General features: G+C 42.9%; 1 long non-coding RNA gene across 8 annotated transcripts in view; it reads left to right on the forward strand.

Moving 5' to 3' along the window:
* LOC308179697 overlaps positions 1-20018 on the forward strand; it is a 53728-nt gene that overhangs the window by 17475 nt on the left and 16235 nt on the right. For 7 of the 8 annotated variants that reach the window (XR_013940491.1, XR_013940492.1, XR_013940494.1 and 4 more), the window contains 3 exons: positions 6358-6524; positions 7965-14952; positions 15466-15607. This is a non-coding gene — a long non-coding RNA (uncharacterized lncRNA). The remainder of the gene's footprint in view (positions 1-6357; positions 6525-7964; positions 14953-15465; positions 15608-20018) is intronic. The other variant, XR_013940493.1, reaches the window with a different exon arrangement.

Consider the following 20018-nt stretch of genomic DNA (forward strand, 5'->3'; position numbering starts at 1 on the left):
CCCTGGGAAGTTGTCTTTCCAGGTCCTGAGAGCTGCTCCCTTGCACCTCAGGGCCCCAAACTCACTCCAAACTGCAGGAATGGAAACGTTTCCTGTCCAAATCATTTCCAGAAGAGTATTCTCCTGCTGGTTATCTGCCATCTCTCAGCACCAGGCGAGCTTAAAGAACAGTATTTGTCCCGGTAAAGAATTCAGTTCTTGATTGCAAAATTGGAAATACAGAGTCCTCTGGTGGCCTAAATCATAGTTAGACTGGCTCAGTTTGGTGTCTGGGCTCCTTTACCATCTGCAGAGAGAGGAGAGACCCTCCAGAAGGCAGTGTACTCATCCTTGGGTACCAGTCTTAGGATAGGGTAGGCTGCTCTGGAGACACTTCTCTCTCCATTGTGTATAGAGGGGATCTGGGCAGCTCAGATGAGACATGTAGTGAAAATGAATCCAATTGAGATGGTGAAATCAATCTCACTCAAAACCAAACAGAGGAAATGGGGTGTGAGTTTGTTCCCCCATGGCTGCTTCAGCCATGGTGGAGGTGGGGATGGAGTGTGCCCTGAGTCCTGGCCTCCTGCAAGGCCCCCATCTACCCTGTGCCTCTGATCAAGATGGAGTCTGTCACCTCTCAGCTCTTTCACTATTTATTATATTTGCCAGGAGTGCATGTATTTTATCAAATAGAGCTTTAATAACTGAATATTCTTCTACCCTTTGCTGTCTGGGTTTGGAATTCCTCCTCTTTCCATGTTTCATGGAGCTTAGTTATGAAACAGAAATACAGCAAATGAGTGTTATGCTCTTCCTGGTCCTTTGTGGATTTGATACTTTTACTCTGCTACACGATCAGTGCATTCCCTTTTACATTAACTAGCCTTTCCTGAGACTTACAACATTTCCATGGCTGTTAAGAAACTTCGTAAGTCATGTGAAAAACAAAGCATAAACTGCCCATGAACTCTTCCACAAAAGGTTCCCACTTGAAACACTATTAACATTAGGGGTATCACACCAGATCTGACAAGCATGAACAAGGCAAGGCTGCTTTAGCTCTGTGTTGCAGGTCCAACCAGCGGCGAGGCCGAGTGTAGATTCCTAGACCAGTCCTTTTTATCCCCTTATTCCTCTATTTTCCCACAGTTATTCCTCCCTAGAACACCTAGATCCCCCTTTTCCCTGCCTTTGATTCCTCTCTAAACACCCAATGTAAGTCCCACACAGTTTCCAAATGCTCTTCCGTGGTATCCCGTTAATGTGCCCCATACCCTCAGGCCCCCGTGCCCTCAGGCCCAAAGGTTCTCTGGCATTACTCATCGTGATGGCTTTCACACCTGGGCGGTGTGGCTGAGGCTGGCCTGGAACAGCCCAAGGAGGGGGGGGCCTGGACAGGGGGTCCCATCCCTTGAGTCCATAATTTGGGTTCCCATCTGACTTTGTCACCCCATAGGCTCCTCTGGGCTTGTGGAAATGGGCCTTGCATGTGCTGGTGGCCCCTGTGATGGCCTGGGAGCAGCTGGGGCAGGTGATTTGGGCTCCCCCCTCATCATATCTCTGTGCCCTTTGTGGGGGTGCAGATGAGCTTTTATTACCTAACCCAGCAATTAACACAAAGTATAATCTTGGCATCAAAGTACATTTTCCCTTCCACCCTCAGCTACCTTCTGTCAGTTTTGGAGCCCCTGCCATCACAGATAGAATTTCTGTTTTTTAATGCTACTCTTTTTAGATGGCACAGCCCCCTTTACACTGCTGTAAAGGTCTTTTTGTCTTTTTTTTTTTTCTTCCTTCCAGATCTATGCATCCATTCTGCCCATGTCTCTCATCTGCTACCTTAAGGCAGGTTTCATGTCAGTTGTATCCCACTTAACCTTTTACCTGCTCCTTTAAAATCCTTTTGCCTTGTTTCCAGCTCAGATAGAGTTGTGAAAGATGGTGGAAAAAGTGGAAGAAGGGCCCTCTGTGACCTCTGGATTCAGCATCCTCCCCTGTAGAAGGGATGTGGAAGTGTCAGAGATCTGGTAGGGCTGTGTATGGGAGTCATTAATGTTGCTCAGCTAGAAATGATGAGGAAGCTGAAGCAATTCATCCGTAAGGAGGCAATCTATTTTTGTATAGAAATAATCTATTACTGTGCGCTTAAACTAACCTCTTACCATTCATGTTTTCTTACATGAAAAAGATCAGTACTGGGTGAGAGAGTTGGGCAGAAACTCCAGCAGGTTTGTGGTCTGAAAAGTTAGCGTTATTCTTGTGGAGATTCCTGAAGCATGTCTGTGTAGAGGAGGACCCAGGAGACGAAGTGGGGCTGATAAAGGCAGACTGGCACAGCCATTTCTCCTGGCACTGGTACACAAGTACAACCCTGAGAGGTGTCAGGACTTCCCAGCCTCCTACAGCTCAGCTGGGACCCAGCACCATCCATACATCTGCCTTCCTCTGCCCCGTAAGCATCCAGCTGCTCCCCCTCTGTCCTCTCCGTGTTTGCTCTCATTTTGTACCTTTGCCTACATTTTCCTTGACCTTGATTCTTCCTTTTATTTCTGCAATAGCTGAACTTAAATGTTAGTAATTCCAGGTGGCAAACGATCGCTGACCCATATCCAAGAAATTGCCACTTATTTAAAATCTTGCGGTGAAAGAGCACCAATGAAATCAGATGATGATCTGATCCCATCTTTAATAATTCCAAAGCATGATACATACCCTCAGAGTTATCACTGCCTCTTTGAGCCATCATTGGGCTGAAATGTAAGCAGTTCAGCATATAATAATGTAACACCTGACTTATGTGTTTAATAGCAAGCATGCAGCCAGGAGACAAAAAACAAGCATCAGATCTATAAATTATTAAATTTAAAAAAGGAAAGAAACATCTCTGGCCAGAAATAAGCAAAATGCCTCCTAATAAGCCTTCTGCTGAAATCTCCTGGTGTGTTCGCAACTCACTGACACCCTGCCTTGAATTGTTGCTTCAATTCCTGTTTTGGTTGTCACCATTCTCAATTATTTTAAAAAAGAACCTAAAATAGATTTATGTTTCTCAGATTTTATTAGACAGTAAAAAAGAGAAGTCTGAGCTGCAGCAGTTAAATAATTTATGACCTTTGCTAGAGGGGCACGAAGACCTAAAACAAAAATAAAATACATGTATTGGAAAGAAAGGTTTGGGATCTTATTGTTTTTCCTGCCCACTGTTTTGCTGGATGCAATTTTAAGACACATATTTATTCAATTGAGAAGCTTCTTTGCTGTCACATGGCTACTTATTATCATCATATTCAAACCACCAATTCATAAAAGACCCATCTCGATGGAGCTGATCTCTGCTTCAATTTCATGGTGATAAAGCTAAGTTAGGAAGCAGGTGGTGGGTGTACTTTTTCACATGAAGAGAGATTTATTGTAGGTAGTGTACTTAAGCATTAAGCAATATGTTTCTTTTTCACACAACCTTGAAAATCAATGTTCCCCCACAGTTCCTCCAATGCTGTCATTAACTGTCCTGCAAAAAAGGCATTGTTAAACAGCCTTTATGCACAGCTTTTATGTAGCAGGTCTTAACTCTGCATCATATACCCTAGTCTCTTTCTGCTGATCCACGGAGGACTTCAGTGAGGCCCTGAATTGGTTGGGACATCTGCAAGAGACTGCTAGGTGCTGCAAGTGTCAGGGGAACTTCAGTCTGTCTTAACTCTCCTTCAGGGGCCAAATTCCCAAATATAATTCAAGTTTGGCCCCTGACTGATACTATTAAAATCTGAAGATCTTTTCTTTTGTGCCCGGCAGTGCCAGTGCCAACCTCCAGCCTATAGATACCCACACAGGTGTTTTATTTCTGCTCTGAGGACACAGCTACAGCTAAGACAACGTAGATCTACCTGGTGACTTTTTCTGCCAGCCATGGTGAACAGCACCATATGGAATAGGTGATGTCCATATTGAGCAAATGTTCAATGGCATGCTACAAAACTACATCGTTTCTCTCCATGGGACTTAATGTCTGATATAATTTGTGAGCAGGAACAATTCTTTCCTCCTAAATACATATTCTATCTCATGTTCTTGTTAACACCGCTCCCTTTCTCTCTCTTCTTGATAAGTTCTCAGTCACTGACATGTCTTATAGCAATGAGTTTCACAGTTAATTATCTATTGTGGAAACCAATTACAATAAAACAAACAAAATCCTGTTGCAGCTTCTGCCCAGCTTTCCTCATTAGTCTTCAATCTGATGTGTGTCAATAAAGTGTAATTCTGGACGAGCGGAAGTCAAGACTCTGAGTACACCCAATTGTCCTCCAGTTTGCCTAATGTGCTCTTATTCCCCAGATTTCATCTTTTAAGCCATGTCATGAAAATCTCGTTGCTGTTTTCCAAGTCTCTAATCGTTCTGTTAGCTGTTCCTACAGTCTCTCTTATTCTTACTCTCTCTTTTATAAAAGTTCACTTTCAAGCAGAGGTCAGGATAAGGTCGCCTTGCTTGTAGATGCGTTGTCATTGCTGAAGTATTACTTACTTTTGTTTGTGTTTTTTTTTGGTTTTTTTTGGCAACAACGTTGTATGATGCTAAAAAAAATTGCACAGATCATAGGACGCAAGACTTAAAGGAGCCTCAGGAGATAATTTAATCTACCACTTGAACTGAAGCAGAGCCAAGGATCAGCCCTTAATAGATGTTTAGTGGGGTTCTCTGCTGCTGTTGTACCGGTACAGCTGTCCCTAGCCTGTTTGCTTCTCTCTCGATGGGCAGTGGTGTGTGTGTTTTCTTTCTTTTTTTCTTTTTTTTTTCTTACCTTGCTGAAATCTTTTTGATGCACAATCAGGTATTCATTTTTTGCTCTTTCACCCTATGCAAGATAGAGAGCAAATTGCTGCTGCTGTCTTTGAAACTGTTCTTACCTTGTGGAGGACTGCTTTGTCTTCCCTCACTTCCCTTCTTTTCTGGAGAATTTCTCCCATTTCAGGCATCGGACCTCTCTTCCTGTTTTCCCTCTAAGCTACCAGCATGATTACTAAAGTGCATTACCAAGAAAAGCCACAGCATTAAGCTGCTGGCCTCCCATCTCCTTTTGGTACATGCCTGTTGTTACTACATTCCAAGATCAAGTTTAGGTTGCTGGCTGCTGTTCATTTGTTTTGTTTTATTGTTGTTGATTTTTGCAAAAGTATCCCACCATTGACTCAACCAAAGTAAGTTTAGATTGTGCTGCATTGCTACGAACTTGCTATTGTATTCATGGATTGATTTCTCCTTACTCAAAATGTATGTGCATGAAACTTGAGTTCAGCAATGGAGTTTTTCCGCTTCTGCAGTCTGGGCAGCTCATTTGTTTCTCCCTACTGCAGATCGTTTCCCCCACAGGTATGATGTTAGTTACTGTTTATAGGGCTGTGCTCTGAACCAGAACAGAGAAGTGAACTAGGTTAGATGTAACACCCTGCAAATAAGGAATAGATATTTTTATTCTGCTAAGGCAGAAGTGAGTAGATGAGAGATGAGGAAAGGGATAGAAAATTCTCAGACCAGCTTTGCTGGCAAGGGTAATTTCACTTGCCTCAATCCCAATCTAAGGTGTCTGCATTTGTCTCTAGAGAATTTGATTGCATTTATTTTGGTTCATGTCTCCAATTCATCAAGATCATGTTCGGTTCCGATCCCATCCTCGAGTCCTTAAAAAACTTCCCAGGGTTTGTGTCTCAGAATCCCACAGTTCCTGTTTGTTACTTCCCTTATGAGCTATTGAGAGAGGCTGTGAGTGCACTCTGATGAAAGCTGAGACCACGACAGAAATCGCAACGTGGAAAAAAGTTGTGCAATTCGTATTTTTATACTGTAAAATGTTTTGTATATTTACAAAGCTTAGAAGGTGTTAAGGTTACAAATCATCTGCAGAAGCAGACAGGGAACAGTTTATCCTGAAATACAAATCTTCCTGCTAAGAATATGAATAGAGGTGGTACCCCGATGTGACGGAGGTGCTCACAGGAGATGCAGGCTGAGGGAATTCTATCACAGGAGGTCTGGGAGAACAGTGCCAGGAGTGGCTCGTCCTGCTCTGGGACAAGGGTATGCACACAACTCCTCCAGCTCCTTCCCGGGACTATTTTTTCTAGGAAATACCTTTGATAAAGAGTGGAGGAAGAAAATTTATTGAAGCATCCAAGGTGGGGGGAGGAAAGAGAGCATTATCATAGGGATGGGCCAGCTGGAGAATATTGCCATCTACCAGTTTCCTATGGTGGTAACTCCAGTGTTCATCATGACTGAACTATGTGGGAGATAAATTAGATGTTCCTCTTGTAATGTGATACAAATTTGATTGTGCTTTGTGTTTTATTTCACGAGTCTTTTTTGCTGTTTTCCAGAATTGATAAATACTCCTCTGAACCTCCCCCTGAAGTTAGATATGTTTACTGTTAGGAGCCCATCTGACCAGTGACACTGCTGCTGCTGAACTGGAAACCCAGGGCACTGCGAAAGGTACAGACACTCTGAAGAGATGGCTGTGAGGAAGAGGTCATAGCGCTGCAGGGTGAGGAGGTGTATTTTGGCTATCCGTAGAAGGTCAGGACAAGGTCTGGGCTGATAATTGCCTGTTTTGTGGATGACACAAGCACAAGTCAACTGTATTTCCAATGAGCAGGCATCAGGCGTTTATCTCACCTGCCAGGGAACTGCCTGCATTGCCAGAATATGTTGTGTTAATTTTATTCTGTTGTAGTATAAAAGGTAAGAAAGAAAACATCAACTAGCATGCAGCACAAGACAGAGCCCTGTTTGAAAAAGCCTCTGAAGTGAGCTGTGAACTGCCTACAGCAATTGCCCAAGTAATATTTTTAGGGTTGTTTAGCCACCATAGTCATTTCCTGCAGACTGTATTTCCCTAGTACACTTACAAGACTGCCCTGTGGGACTGTGTCATAAGCCTTCATAGAGCCAAGAAATATCACATCTACCACTTTTCCCTATCCTCTAGACCACTTACCCTGCCAAGGAGAGGAAATTAGATTGGTTCGACATGAATTGTTTTTGTCAAATCCATGTGGGCTCTTTCTTATTACCTTATTATCCTCCAGATGCTTATAAACTGCTGCTTAACAGCTTGTTCCAGTAGTTTTCCAGGTACTGAGGTTAGACTGACCTGTCTGTATTTCCCTAGGTTCCTCAATTACCGCCTTTTTAATGGCAAAGGTTCCTCTCTAATTTTCCAAGATGCCTCTCTTCCTCCATGTGCTTTCACAGGCAAAGGCAAATGACTTGGTAACTGCTGAGGCTGCTCCTTTCATGGAGCAGGATGAAATCCCCTTTTCTTTCTTCCTTTCTCAAAATTAATTGCATTAATAATTGCTAAAAATATATATATTTTTAAGTGAAGGATGCACTGAATACTTAAGCTTTCTCAGTATCATGCATTATTTACACTCTGTGAAACTATCCAAGAATTTATTTAATTTTCCTCATTCTTAAATATTTATCTTCTTGCTACTTTTTTTGTCCCTTTCTCATTCACTTCTCTCACATACTGACCTTCTTCTAATATATTCTCACATTTAGTTTCTACTTGTGTTATGTTCCCTTTATTGTTTCCAAGTCACTGAAAGTTACACAATTCAACCAAAAGCTTCTCCTAGTACAATTACTGTTTATCTCCCGCATTAGGGTTGTTTTTCATTGTACTTTTAAAACTCATTATTAGGTATCTTTCATTCCTTTTTCTCTTATGCTTTTTTCCCATTAAATCATATTTTCTAAGTTTCTTGAGTTTGCTTCTTGGACTTTCCATTCACAAGGGGCTTTTAAAGGGTTAAGGATAATATTAGTATCCAGAAAATCATCCGGAAGAATCTAAAATATCCCGTGTGAATGTTCTTTGAAAACAATTTAGAATGACAAATGTTCGTAAGGAGTAACCTACACAGATGGAAGTGAAGAGCTTTGCAAACCAAACTGCCTCTTACTCTGTATGTTGCAGATGGGTCCTTCCTCCAGCCCTGCTACCACTCCAGAAACTTCTCCAAGTGTAAAAATCACAGTTGCCAGCAAGGACCTCCGAGAAGTCTCTTTTTTTCACCAGGTCTGAGGTGTGTTACCTTCGGTCCTGCAGGCTGGGACTGTGCCCTGCCATCCTCACCCCACACTACAGCAGGCTCTGGGCTAAAAATGAGCAAAGCCTGGATCTTTTTTCACTCCAACTCTACAGGGAGGCCTTGGGAATCTGCCTTCCCCATCCCTGTTCTCTCTGTGCCAAGTGATTTATGGTCTGCTGGTGAGCAGAACGTGACTGTAAACAGCCCAGCCCCTTTCTAAAACTGACAGCCTTTCTGGCCACTGGGGAGCTGTTTCTTTTTAACTACACATCACAATGTCTTTAGCAAACATCACGATTTTCACTCCTAGCATTCAGTACTGATGTATCAATAGACTTGTCCTACATGTGGTTGGACAGTCCTTCTGCTTGCCAAAGTGCTGCTTGGGCTCCAGATCTTCAGTTACTAAATTACTTTGTGCCTTCAGACTACTTTTGGAGGTTCTCCTTTCCCAAATCTCTGGATGACTCTCATTGCATAGTGCAACACCGTCTTTCAAGGAACTGAAGAGGTGGAGATGGTTCATTACCTTGAACGTTAAAATGATTCAGGTCCTTCCATGGCTTCTAGCTGAGACCCAGAAGAGGCCAGCAGTGTGCAAGAAAGAATGGAAGAAAAGATTTCCTGCCAGTCACCCAAGCAGCAAAGTTATTCAGTATCTAATATTTGCTTAATGACAGTCAAATCCTGCCTGAAATGGCAGAGGTGTCATTATAAACTCTCTAGTCCTCCCTTCTTGGAAGCTCTTCCTTCTGTACATACAGCTTGCTCATGAAAAGCTAGAAGCTGGTGGATCTTTCCCACATCGTGCTTAACTGTCTGCTCTGAGGGTTTTGAGCTTCTATACAAGCATCAGTGCCCTTTTAAGCCTGTGGACCACCTCTTTACTTCATCACAGACCCAACCTCACTTGACAATCTGAGAGAATGTAGAAGATGCTGCCACTGGAGACACTGCAGGGAAAGCAATGAAATCTGGTGATGAATTATATATGGAGAAGTATCAAATACCAGAATGTGATTCAGCTCTCCAGAATGAGAATTCCTCTGCTTCTCCCTAATTTGAGAGCCGTCAGCCTAAACACACCACCTGTCCCACCTAATTGATGCACAAATCTGTGATGAGGAGGTTTGTGCTCTGACAAGCAGCACTGCAGCTTTGTAATTCTGCTTGCTTTGCAGCAGCTTGAGATCCTGGACCAATTTTCTGGTAGTAGTAAAGGGATCAAAAGAAGGTACAAACTGGGTTCTTCAGAAAATTATAGCCTATCACTCTCAGCATCATACAGTTTCTTACAGGTACACGTTAAAAACAAAATCTTCCTCTTGTTTTCATGGAGGTAAATTTTTGGCATAAAGCAGTACGAAAACATACTGAAAGCCTCTGAGGTTGAATGTGACATGCTTCACAGTAGGATCTACACTCCCTGGGGAGAGAAACCAGTGCAAAACAAAGCAAGAGGAAGTCCTAAAAAGGATATTTGCCAAAGTAAAAGCAGGCAACTTCCTGTACAAAATATGTTTGTTCCTAGGCCACAATGATAAAGTAGGTTTGATCTCTGCCTGCAGCTCATCTTAAATTGGAAATGAATATCCCTAGACATTTGTATGAGTATATTAAAAACAAACCAAACCCCAAACCCAACATGACTCTTTGGGATGTAGGAAGAGTGGTAGCATGGGAAGTGTGGCATAGCTTTGTTCGGAGTTTTTGCGAAAGTATGCATGCTTAATAAATGTGAGTCACAAAGTACACAGTTAATGGTTCAATTGTCTGTGAATATTTCATAAAATTGTTATTTGAAAAATATTTGTTAGTGCCGAGATTGTTATGTGAATTAGTACACTGATTAATGACCTGGCTGAACAAAGATCTGACAATTTGAGACTATTCATTTAGAAACGACAAGTGCAGGTCATGATGAGCAGATAGGCAGGAGCAGGGGAAGGAAAAAGGGGGAACTTGTAAAATATTAAGTATGAAAAGGACTTGGGAGTCTGATGGAAACATATGGAATGTGAATGTCCAATGGTATACAAAAGCAACATTTACCCAGGATCTGGATTTTATTCTGAAGGTATGTTTCCATCTCAGTGAGTAATTGGAGGAATAGTTGCCAAAAGGTATACTTCATCTTCTGTGCAGGCTGCCTTCATGGCGTACATACTGGGGCTGTTTTTGTATAGGCATCTTTCAATGATCCCTGGGCTCGAACTCTACAGCCTTATGTCCATACCTAATAATTTCTTATGGTTATGCACATCCAGACAGTAAATGATACTCTAGTGTTAAAAATCAGCTTTCCTTCCATTTCCGTCTCTGCAATAAATAACTGTTAAGTGAGTCTAGTAGCCCCTTGAAGTAGTAGAAGAGATCAAATATGTACAAAATAGTTTAATAAAACAAGCCCTTCTCAAAAGAAGAAAATAAAATATGCAATCCTTGCAGATGATGGATTCAGCTTCTTTGAAATGATATGATTTACAATTATTTTTGCTCACTACCTGCAGCAGTCTCTGACTTTGGCTTTATGTTTGAATGGCTTTCCTGGAGACAAGGCATGACCACAAGATGGTTCTGCTCAGAGTAGTAGCCGCCGCAGATGCAGAAGAGTCTAAAAAGAGAGGAAACATAATGATACTTCCCCAATATCTCCTTGTAGCTTCCAGTGACTTGCAGCACAAGGACCCCATGAGAGAAGATGGTATCCCTGTGTTTAATAGTTTTGGATAGTTTTTTCATCAGTGGATTTTTTTGAGGATTCGCGTCCAATTTTAGCCTTTGCTGCATTTGGTGATGGTGAATTATCTTCTGTTGGTTTAGTTTGCCACCATCTATGCTAGTCCAACGCCCCTTGTTTCCTGTACTGTATGAGTTATTTACCCTCTCTAGTCCACTCCCAAATCTCATTATTTTCCCCTCACTTTTTTTTTATATAAATGAAGAGATCTACTGTGCTTCTTATTCCAGACTTCTGATCATATACGTTGCCTTGTCCCTGACCCTTTTCCAGCACTACTCCATCCTTTTTGAGATGCTGACTCAGTGTTAAGGATGGGATGCAGATACACCAGTGATGTATGCAGTGACATAACTCTCTTTTCAGTTTTGCTCTTTTTTCCTTCCTTAATACGTTCCAACATCAATTTCCTTTCTCTCTGAGTTGATATTTTCATGAGACCATGTGTTATAAAACACCAAATCTCTTCATCCACTGTGTCTTCAAGAACTCTTTCCTGAGCAGTAATAGCTATCTGAAAACCTATCATTATGGATGTAAATGTGGGGTTTTTCTCCTCATGTTGCATAATTCTATGTTTACTATGCCAAATTTCAACTATCATTTTCTCATCTAGTCAGGGTTTGCAGAGTTCTCTGTGATGGTCTCTTTAAAACTCTGAATCAGTTAATACCAGCAGCGCTATTGTCTTGCCATTCATGGTCCTTTCCGATCATTTACACGTATCCCAAGCCACTGCTGACTTCTAGCATCTGGTATGTTATTTTCCCATCTTTTAAGCATCTACCTGTTTATGTCAGGACAGCCCTTCCATCCCGAGGTGGCTTCATTTCTTCAATTGTCTCTGGTGAGGAGCCCTCCTGGGAGAGCTATGGAAATGCAAGGAGAGTATTAGGGGATCTTTGCCACCCCCGCACCCCATCCCCCATATTTTTCCCCAAAATCCTAATAGACCTGCAAGGCATATTTTTTTTCTTTGATTCACCCACATATCATAATTCTCCGTATGTCTGTTTTTTAGAATAGTTTCAACCAGGCCCCATTGGTGTGTGCTTCTCTGACAATTCAGGAACACTTTTTTTAAAATCTGGATCATACTTCCTGTTTTCCAGTACTCTTACTACTGAGGCAGTTTAAAAGGGAGAAATTATACATCACTGCTAATACTTCAGCTCTTTCAGCCTTAATTTCCTCCGGAAGTGTTGGATTGAAGAAGGGTTTAACCTTAGGCTTTAGATGTCAAGACGTTAGCTCTGAACTCAGATTGAAAAATCTGAGCCACAGCTAGTCTTGCCCTCTAAAACCACTGGAGAGCCTTGAGCCTCTGCAGATGTTCCAACACCATCTTTTTTTCTCTATTGGTTGTAAAGGGAACCTGCAGCAAGCAGTGTCGGCACAGACAATTAACCTGGATGTGTCTGAGTCACAGCAGGTGAATCCCACCCTCAGGATTCCTGTTCTTTCCAGGAAGCCACTCACTGCTGTGACAATCAGCAGGTCCTACATGGAACTCTGTATTGCGTACCGTTTTGTCTGGAGACCACTCATGTTTCAAGGGTGCTGTAGAGTAAACTGGCTTCCCCATAGAAAGACTGAATTGTTGCTCTTTGTCTTTCCTATTTCTGACATCGTTCTTTGGCACTCTATTCTACATGACTATTTAATTCCTGGATTCAGGTTAGTTTAAATGGTAACCTTATATAAACTATTGAATCTTTCCATGCTTAATTTGTGCTTCTGTTGTCTGTCATTGAGGTAGTGTAACAAGTGTTTGTTTTATATGTGAGGCTTATTGGTTTAGAGGCTGCAGTGCAGTGAGTCTTGTCAGGTATAAGCCAGAATCCAGCAACCTTTAATTGAAACTGTTTCCTTTAGTTTGCTTATATGCCAGCATTGAGTTTTGGAGTTGGTTGTGAATGGGCTTTTTTCTTTCTTTAAAAAAGAAATAATCCTAGTTGCTTATGTTTTTTGTCTCTTACATAGGGCTTGGTTGTTTGGTGTTTTGTTGTTGTTTGTTTCCATTTGTTATTTCTACACTTTCATTTAGCTCTGCTTTCAGTTTATTTCTGGGGAATCCTGTCCTCCTATACCAAGATCTAGTGTTTGTGTTGTTTTGCATCACAGAGAAGGAAAAAAAAAAAAGCAAATATAGGAAAGATGAGTGTTATGAGCTTGTGTTTAATAGACAAGTTTTTCTCTTAAATCTACTGCTGTAACTTGGATATTACATTACTGTGCACACCTGGGCCTATCTACACTGAAGGTGATGTGAAAGTCACTAAATGACTTTTGGTACTTTCAAGAAAAATATTTTATTTTTACTGTGCAGAATATCTGTACTTAGTTCTTTTTCAGCTGCTCACCATCTGATAACCAGCTTTCTCTTTTTCAGTCAAGTGTACACTTCTAAACAAATCCTGTGCTTTTGATCTTCCAAAATGAAAAGTAGTTCCTCTTCACGTTTGTAGCTCACTTGACTGATAAAAAACAAACTTCTTTGAATCTCTCCTAGTTGTCTTTTCATTTCTGGAATGCTCCAGTCCTTGATCTGCTGAGCTGCTCTGTCTCCTCACCGCATCCTCACTCTTCTGCTTCAGGATGCGCTCCTGTTTAGGCACTACATCTGCTTGGTGCCATATCGTATTCCTAGCTGGTGATTAATGAGCAGTCTGAGCGTGTGCTTGCAATTATGGTGAAAATAAGCATCTCTTACTGGAAAGATACAGAGAGGGGAGGATCTGCTCATCTGATGAACTGAGTTGCTATATCAGCTTATTCAAAGTGGACATTTCCAAGACGCTGAAAACTGCTGATTCATATAGCTTCCCTCCCATGCTGCTTACCTCTTCACACCTACCTGCAGGCTGCATTGGTGGCCAAGGGTAATGGGAGGGGATATCCAGCTGATTCCATGAGAAGCTTGGCCACCTTACAGAAGAGGCTTTATGGTATGTTTGTTGCTGTGGAAGACACGAGCCAGTGACCACGGAGGTCTGATCCAGCCTCTTGCCTCAGGCCCCTTTGGAGGGAGCAATGCAGCACGTTGGCAAGAATCTTACTTGTCCTCAGTCCTTCAAACACATGGATGTCTGACCCTACATGCAGTGTAATCATTCTTAATGCAGATTAGAGAACTCTGTTTAATAACAATGAACAGGAAAACTTTCTCTGGCCTTTCTGAGTAGCTGCTGGGGCTCTGACCCATGAATGGCTAAGAGGTCCTCGGAATGGACATCTCTGAGTGCCAAATGCCAACCTGTGCTAGGTAACCTAGAGGAGGTTAAGAACAGGCTATCGCTGTGACAAAATGCAATAGCTTGCAGTTTGTATTGGCTTTACATGGCAAGGTTTTGGTAGTGGAGGGGCCACAGTGGTGGCTTCTGTGAGACGAGTCCAGAAGCTGCCCCATGTTAGATAAGGGCCAGTTTCAGCCAGCTCCAAAGGGATCCGCCACTGCCCAGAGTCAAGCTAATAAGCAATGTTATTTGTGCCTCTGTGAGAACAGATTTAAGAAAGGGAAAAAACAAACAAACAAAAAACTGCTGCATAACAGCAGCTGGGACAGTGAGGAGTGAGAACCAGCCCTGCAGACACCAAGGTCAGTGCAGCAGGAGGGCAGGAGGTGCTCCAGGCATGCAGCAGAAGTTCCCCTGAGGCCTGCAGAGAGGCCCCTGGTGGAGCAGGCTGTCCCCCTGCAGCCCATGGGTCCCACACGGAGCAGATCTCCATGCTGCAGCCCGTGGAGGAGCCCCCGGTGGAGCAGGTGGATGTGGCCTGGAGGAGGCTGCGGCCCATGGAGAGCCCCCGCAGGAGCAGGCCCCGGGCCGGAGCTGCAGCCCGTGGAGAGGAGCCCACGCAGGAGCAGGGGTCTGGGGGGAGCTGCCGCCCGTGGGGGACCCGTGCTGGAGCAGTTTGCTCCTGGGGGATGGACCCTGTGGTACAGACCTGTTTTGGAGCGGTTCCTGAAGAGCTGCTGCCTGTGGGCAGCCCCCGCAGGATCTGTTCGGGAAGGACGGCATCGCATGGGAGGGACCCCACGTGGAGCAGGGGCAGGGAGTGACCGTGAAGGAGCGGCCGAGGCAAAGCATCAGGGACTGACCGCAGCCCCCATTCCCCTGTGCTGCTCAGGGGGAGTATGTAGAAGAGGGTGGATGGGGGGAAAGTGTTTTTAGTTTATTTTCTTTATTTCTCACTTCTCTAGCTTGTTAGTAATAGGCAATACATTTTACTAATCTCCCTACTCTGAGTCTGTTTTGCCCATCACGATGATTGTTGAGTGATCTCCCTGTCCTTATTTCAACCCTTGAGCCCTTTTCATTATATATTCTCCCCCTTTCTCTTTGAGGAGGGGGAGTGAGAGAGCAGTTGTGGTGGAGCTCAGCTGCTCAACTGAGTAAAACCACTATACAGTTGAATGTAGGACAATGCAATTACGTGTCACAATTTTGATGAATTAGTATGGAGCCAGGAAGTCACCTAGCCAAAGTGCTGAGTGGTTTTCAAAAGGAGAATCGAAAATTTTGATGATGTTTTTCTCCCATCATTATGTGGGGTATGGTTAAATTATACAAAAGGGAAGTTTCCTGCTTTAGGCATAAGCTGTTTTTACCTGGAAAGGGGACATAGTTTCTTCTCTTGGTTGACAGCTTTCCCCCAAGACTCCTGCATTTGGCCCTGGACCTGATGGACTGCAGTCCCAAAGGACTCCTTTCCTTTGACGCACTCTGAAGAGCGTGTTAGCAAGGGAAGAACAGGATGCTGCTTGTTGCCCCAAAGACAATGTTTGAGGTAACTGATGTTTAAGGAAATTACTAGTTTTATCCAAGGAATTAATTTTTAGTTAAGACTACTGCAGAGATGGACACAGAAGAGTCTACGTGGTATTAGCAAGAGTCTAAATGAAGGAACCAATTCATTTCATTACTGATAATAGTCATTCTCCCAGAATAGCAAATGAGGTAAGATTGGCACTTTGAGATAAGTCCCTGATTATTGTCTGTGAAATCTATTACATTCTATTATTTCTCCCAGATAAAACTTTAAGTCACACTTCTTAAATGCAGTTACTTCTTCCACAGAACAATGTTAGATTATTTTTGGAAGTTTTCCATTCTTTTGTTTTTTTTGTTTGTTTGTTTGTTTGTTTGTTTTAACACAGTGGAGAATATTCAGAAATTCTGAAGCTAAATTCTTTACCTAAGCATTGGGCTCTAACAGTCTGCTGGAAGAACTTTATTGAGTAAATTATTAAGTAGCAGTAAGCCAATTCATAATTCATCATTACTGATATTTATACCAATGGCTGCTGGTGAGGAAGGAGATAGAAGAGGATGGCACTGGTCAGCTAGTTGGGAAAGTAGAGCAATGTATCTTCAGGACCAGAGAGGTCGGAGAAGTCGAGATGACCTGGCAGGACAGCTGGCATGTGCTTTGTGATGACTGCAGCTGCTGTGCTCCTGGAAGATTTAGAGGAAGGTCTACCTCACTGGGAGAGGGGAAAAAAGAAGGGTAGGTTTACGTTACAGCTGTAGTAAATAGAAATGAAATTACATGAGAAAAGAGTCAAGAACAGAGTACATGAGGAGGAACTGGAATGAGGAGTGAATACAGGGAAAATTGGTAAAGCTGAGGAAAGGAGAAAAGGGTGAAGAGAAGATGCTCTAAGAAGACCTGGCAACTAAAACTTTCACTGCATCAATAGGGAGCATCGAGAAACTGAAAGGCCTTTGGTGTGCTCTGCTGCAAGTGCACTACAGGTAAAGCAGATATTTATAGGGTGGAGAAATGAAGAACAGTGTATGAGGGTTGGGGTTTGAAGTGGGATAGGGAGTAGTACACGAAAGTGATGGGTCAAATCTAGCTCTTTGTAATGTTGTATGATCTTCTTCCTAATGGTTGTGTTCCTACCAGCGTTACCCTTTTAAAAGCACCCTAAACAAAGTCTGTGGGGATTGAATGACAACAGCCAATCCCCTGTAGTGACAGCTCCTGCTAATGTCACAGCAGACAGTTCTTACCATGAAGGAAACTCAGGGTTAAACTGGACTACTGTGGGTCATATAAATGTCCCAGGCTGCTTGCATGTCTCCTTGATAACTTGCATGATGTTTGCCTTGCAACAAACCCTATGTGAATGAAGCTGTATGGCTGGAAGTCTTCCAGATGGACTTCTCCATCTTACTGCCTAATTGCCAGTATCTCAGCATCTGCATCCATGCTATTTGTGGAACAGCAGCATAGGATCCCAAGTGATCTTTCTGTCTGTCAGATCCTTCCTTGTCCACCCACGCTGCAGGAGGACAGACTGTATATGATGTCGCTTTTTATGTACTGTCAGTCAGGAGTTCCAAGGGACTCTATTAAATTGTGATTTATACAGATTTTAAATGTGTATAGACACCTTTTTAGCAAGTTTGCTTTCAATTAGCAGCTGTTTAATAAAGTTTTTCTCATTGACAAATCCCCTTTTTGCTTAACCTACTCCTCCATGAAATTGTATGACCCACTTCAACCCACTTAGCCCTCGATCTAATACACGTACTTCTAGCACTTTTTGCAAATAATTAATCCAATTTGGATTAGAAGGATTATAGATGGTCTTAGTCCTCACTGATAACACTTCATTCTTACCCAGCACTTTCAATTTTACCCAGTGTTCTGAGATTCAGAAGGCAAACTAGGAATGCCTCATTGTAAATGATCCTATATCATGAGTTAGTATGAGAATTGCTGCTCTTGTTGCAGAATCAGGGACAGTGAGAAATTCTGCTTCTTGCATGAATGAGATGACATTTATTACAAAAAAGAAATGAACAGATGAATTTTATGTTCAGAGGCTGCAGCATTAAAAAAATAGTGGGGGGAAAAAAAGAGATGTGAACTTTAAGGAAATCTTTATGGGTCACATTATCAAAAGTTACATTTCAGAGCAGCTGAATGGATGTTTCAAAGCTCTGATCCCCAACATGCACTTTTACTCTGAACTGATGCTTCTCTTAAATCATAACATATTTAATAACATTTGTGTAACTTTCCCCTCCAACCTCCCAGCTCCTGAATAACTTGCACAAGCATCCATACCTTTGATGAACTGTAGAAGAGCAGTGTCCGTTATTCATGCTTTGTTTTTGCTCCACCTACCTCGATAATACGCTGGTCCCCATGACTTCCCACCCAGATTCACATCAGCAAGTACCCCAGCCAGCCTTGCAGCAGTGGCGATGTAGTGGGCAATGCAATAACAGAGTCTGCGGGGATTTCTGCAAACAGTGCAGATGAGAAGGAGTCCCAGCTGCGCTCACTCTGAGAGCTCCCCTACATAACCTGCCCATATCTGCATAACAGGGCATGAGCAAAGAGGTGAGCAAGGATCTCCACTGCCTTTCCTATCCTTCTCCTTAGGTGGGCTCAGAGGACCATCCTTCTCACATATCTGCCAGGGAGTTTAATGTGCAAGGAACTTTAGAATCTCGCAGCCCACAAAAACTAAATTACAAATGAGCTTGCAGCACTCCTAAGCCAGACAGGGTCTGAGAATGATTCATTCAGAACCTTGAGAACAACCTATAATGGCCTAACAAGTGATCTGATCTAGGAACTAGATCATACCGTTAATTGAAGGTGTAACTTATAAAAAGCTATCGTCCCACAAATAGTTAGACCAGAGTGAAGTGGGTAAATCGAGACCTGCCTGCATTTCTGCACACATTAGGAGGTTCAGGAGTACTGTTTTAGGAATGTGCTCCTCCACTACCAAGCTGAGGGAGTCAGAAAACTGTCCAAGGAAATTAAACCGTAAAACCATTGGAAATTGGATTGACACACTGGAGTTAAACTTGGGAAATTAATTTTATTTTTCATTTCTGGAGAAGATAAGCTCTGCACTAAATCAATTAGAACAAGCCCCAAGCAAAGCTGGAGGCTGATTAATGAAGGACCAGCTTTGACTGCTTGGATCACAGTTGTTGACTGGAAATGGCTGGGAAGTTTGTTTCCAAAGCAGAAGCAAGACAAACCTGCTTCCCACAGTGGCATCATCTTTACCTTTTCCCAATAAATAAAAGTGAGTCATCCTGGATGTCATTTTTATTCCAGTGGTGAAGCTGTGAAAGTTTACGCTGTAGAATCTCACACACAAACAAGTGAAGTATCTGCCTACACCAAACATCCCTCTAATGCTCCACAAGCTTTGGAACAATTACACACTTGAACGCCTTTTTTTCCATTCAGCTGGGTGCTGTGCAGATAGGACATCTTGCATCGCTGGTGACACAGACATTAAAAAGCATAGAACACATGTACATTCTTGTCCAAACAGTTCTGTTTCCTCTTATAAAGTGTTGCTATTGATTGCTTTACCTCCTGTTTTTATTATGTATAATCCATATTGATAAGACAGCTCCAAAATCGTGTATTGCCAAATGCTAATAGGCCACTGTGATCTGATCTGCGTGTGGTTGCCCAGGGCATAAATTAACCAGCTGGCAGAAACTGTCTGCATTTCCAGGACGGTGGAAATGAGGCAATCAGATGGCAAATGGATAACTGAAGGGAAAAAAAAAAAAAAAAAAAAAGAGTTGGAATCTCAGCCGTACGTGGATGTAGGAGGAATCTGCTTCATTGCTTTTGCTGGGATGTGGCCAGTAAAGGGAGCCCCAAAGGCGGATCCTTCCGGTGAAGAAGGGGAACAAAGGAACTGCAAGAACTATGCAGAACACCTGCCTGTCCCTTCCTGGGGAGCCTCATGCTGACACCCAGACAGACCCAGCTCCCACCTCTGTATTCCTTCCAATTTCCTTCCCCTCCTCCTTGCAGGGAAGGGAGAACAGATGCATTTGCATGCAGGAGAGATGGACAGCCTGCTGTCACCATGGTGGGGACCACCTGCCAGGGACAGATTCCCTGGGGAACACCTGGTGGCCCTGAGAGCCTCTCAAGGGACAGCACCTGCTCATGTGGGAGAGTGCATCTGCCCACGTTGAATGCAGTGGGGCTTGTGGGGAATTCAAAGAACAAGCACTAACATCTCCACCAAGTGTGCAGGAGTGAAGATTTACTGGCTGTTGAATCGATTGTGGTTATCCTGGGTACATTTAACCCAGCAGAAAACAAGAGGAGAACTGGTGTTGTTTACTAATCAACTCAATGAGGTCGTGGTATAAAGCAAAACTTTGTGAACAGCTTGTGTCTCTTCCACGCT

The sequence above is a fragment of the Anser brachyrhynchus genome (assembly GCF_964034855.1).
Source record: "Anser brachyrhynchus genome assembly, chromosome: 17".
NCBI lineage: Eukaryota > Metazoa > Chordata > Aves > Anseriformes > Anatidae > Anser > Anser brachyrhynchus.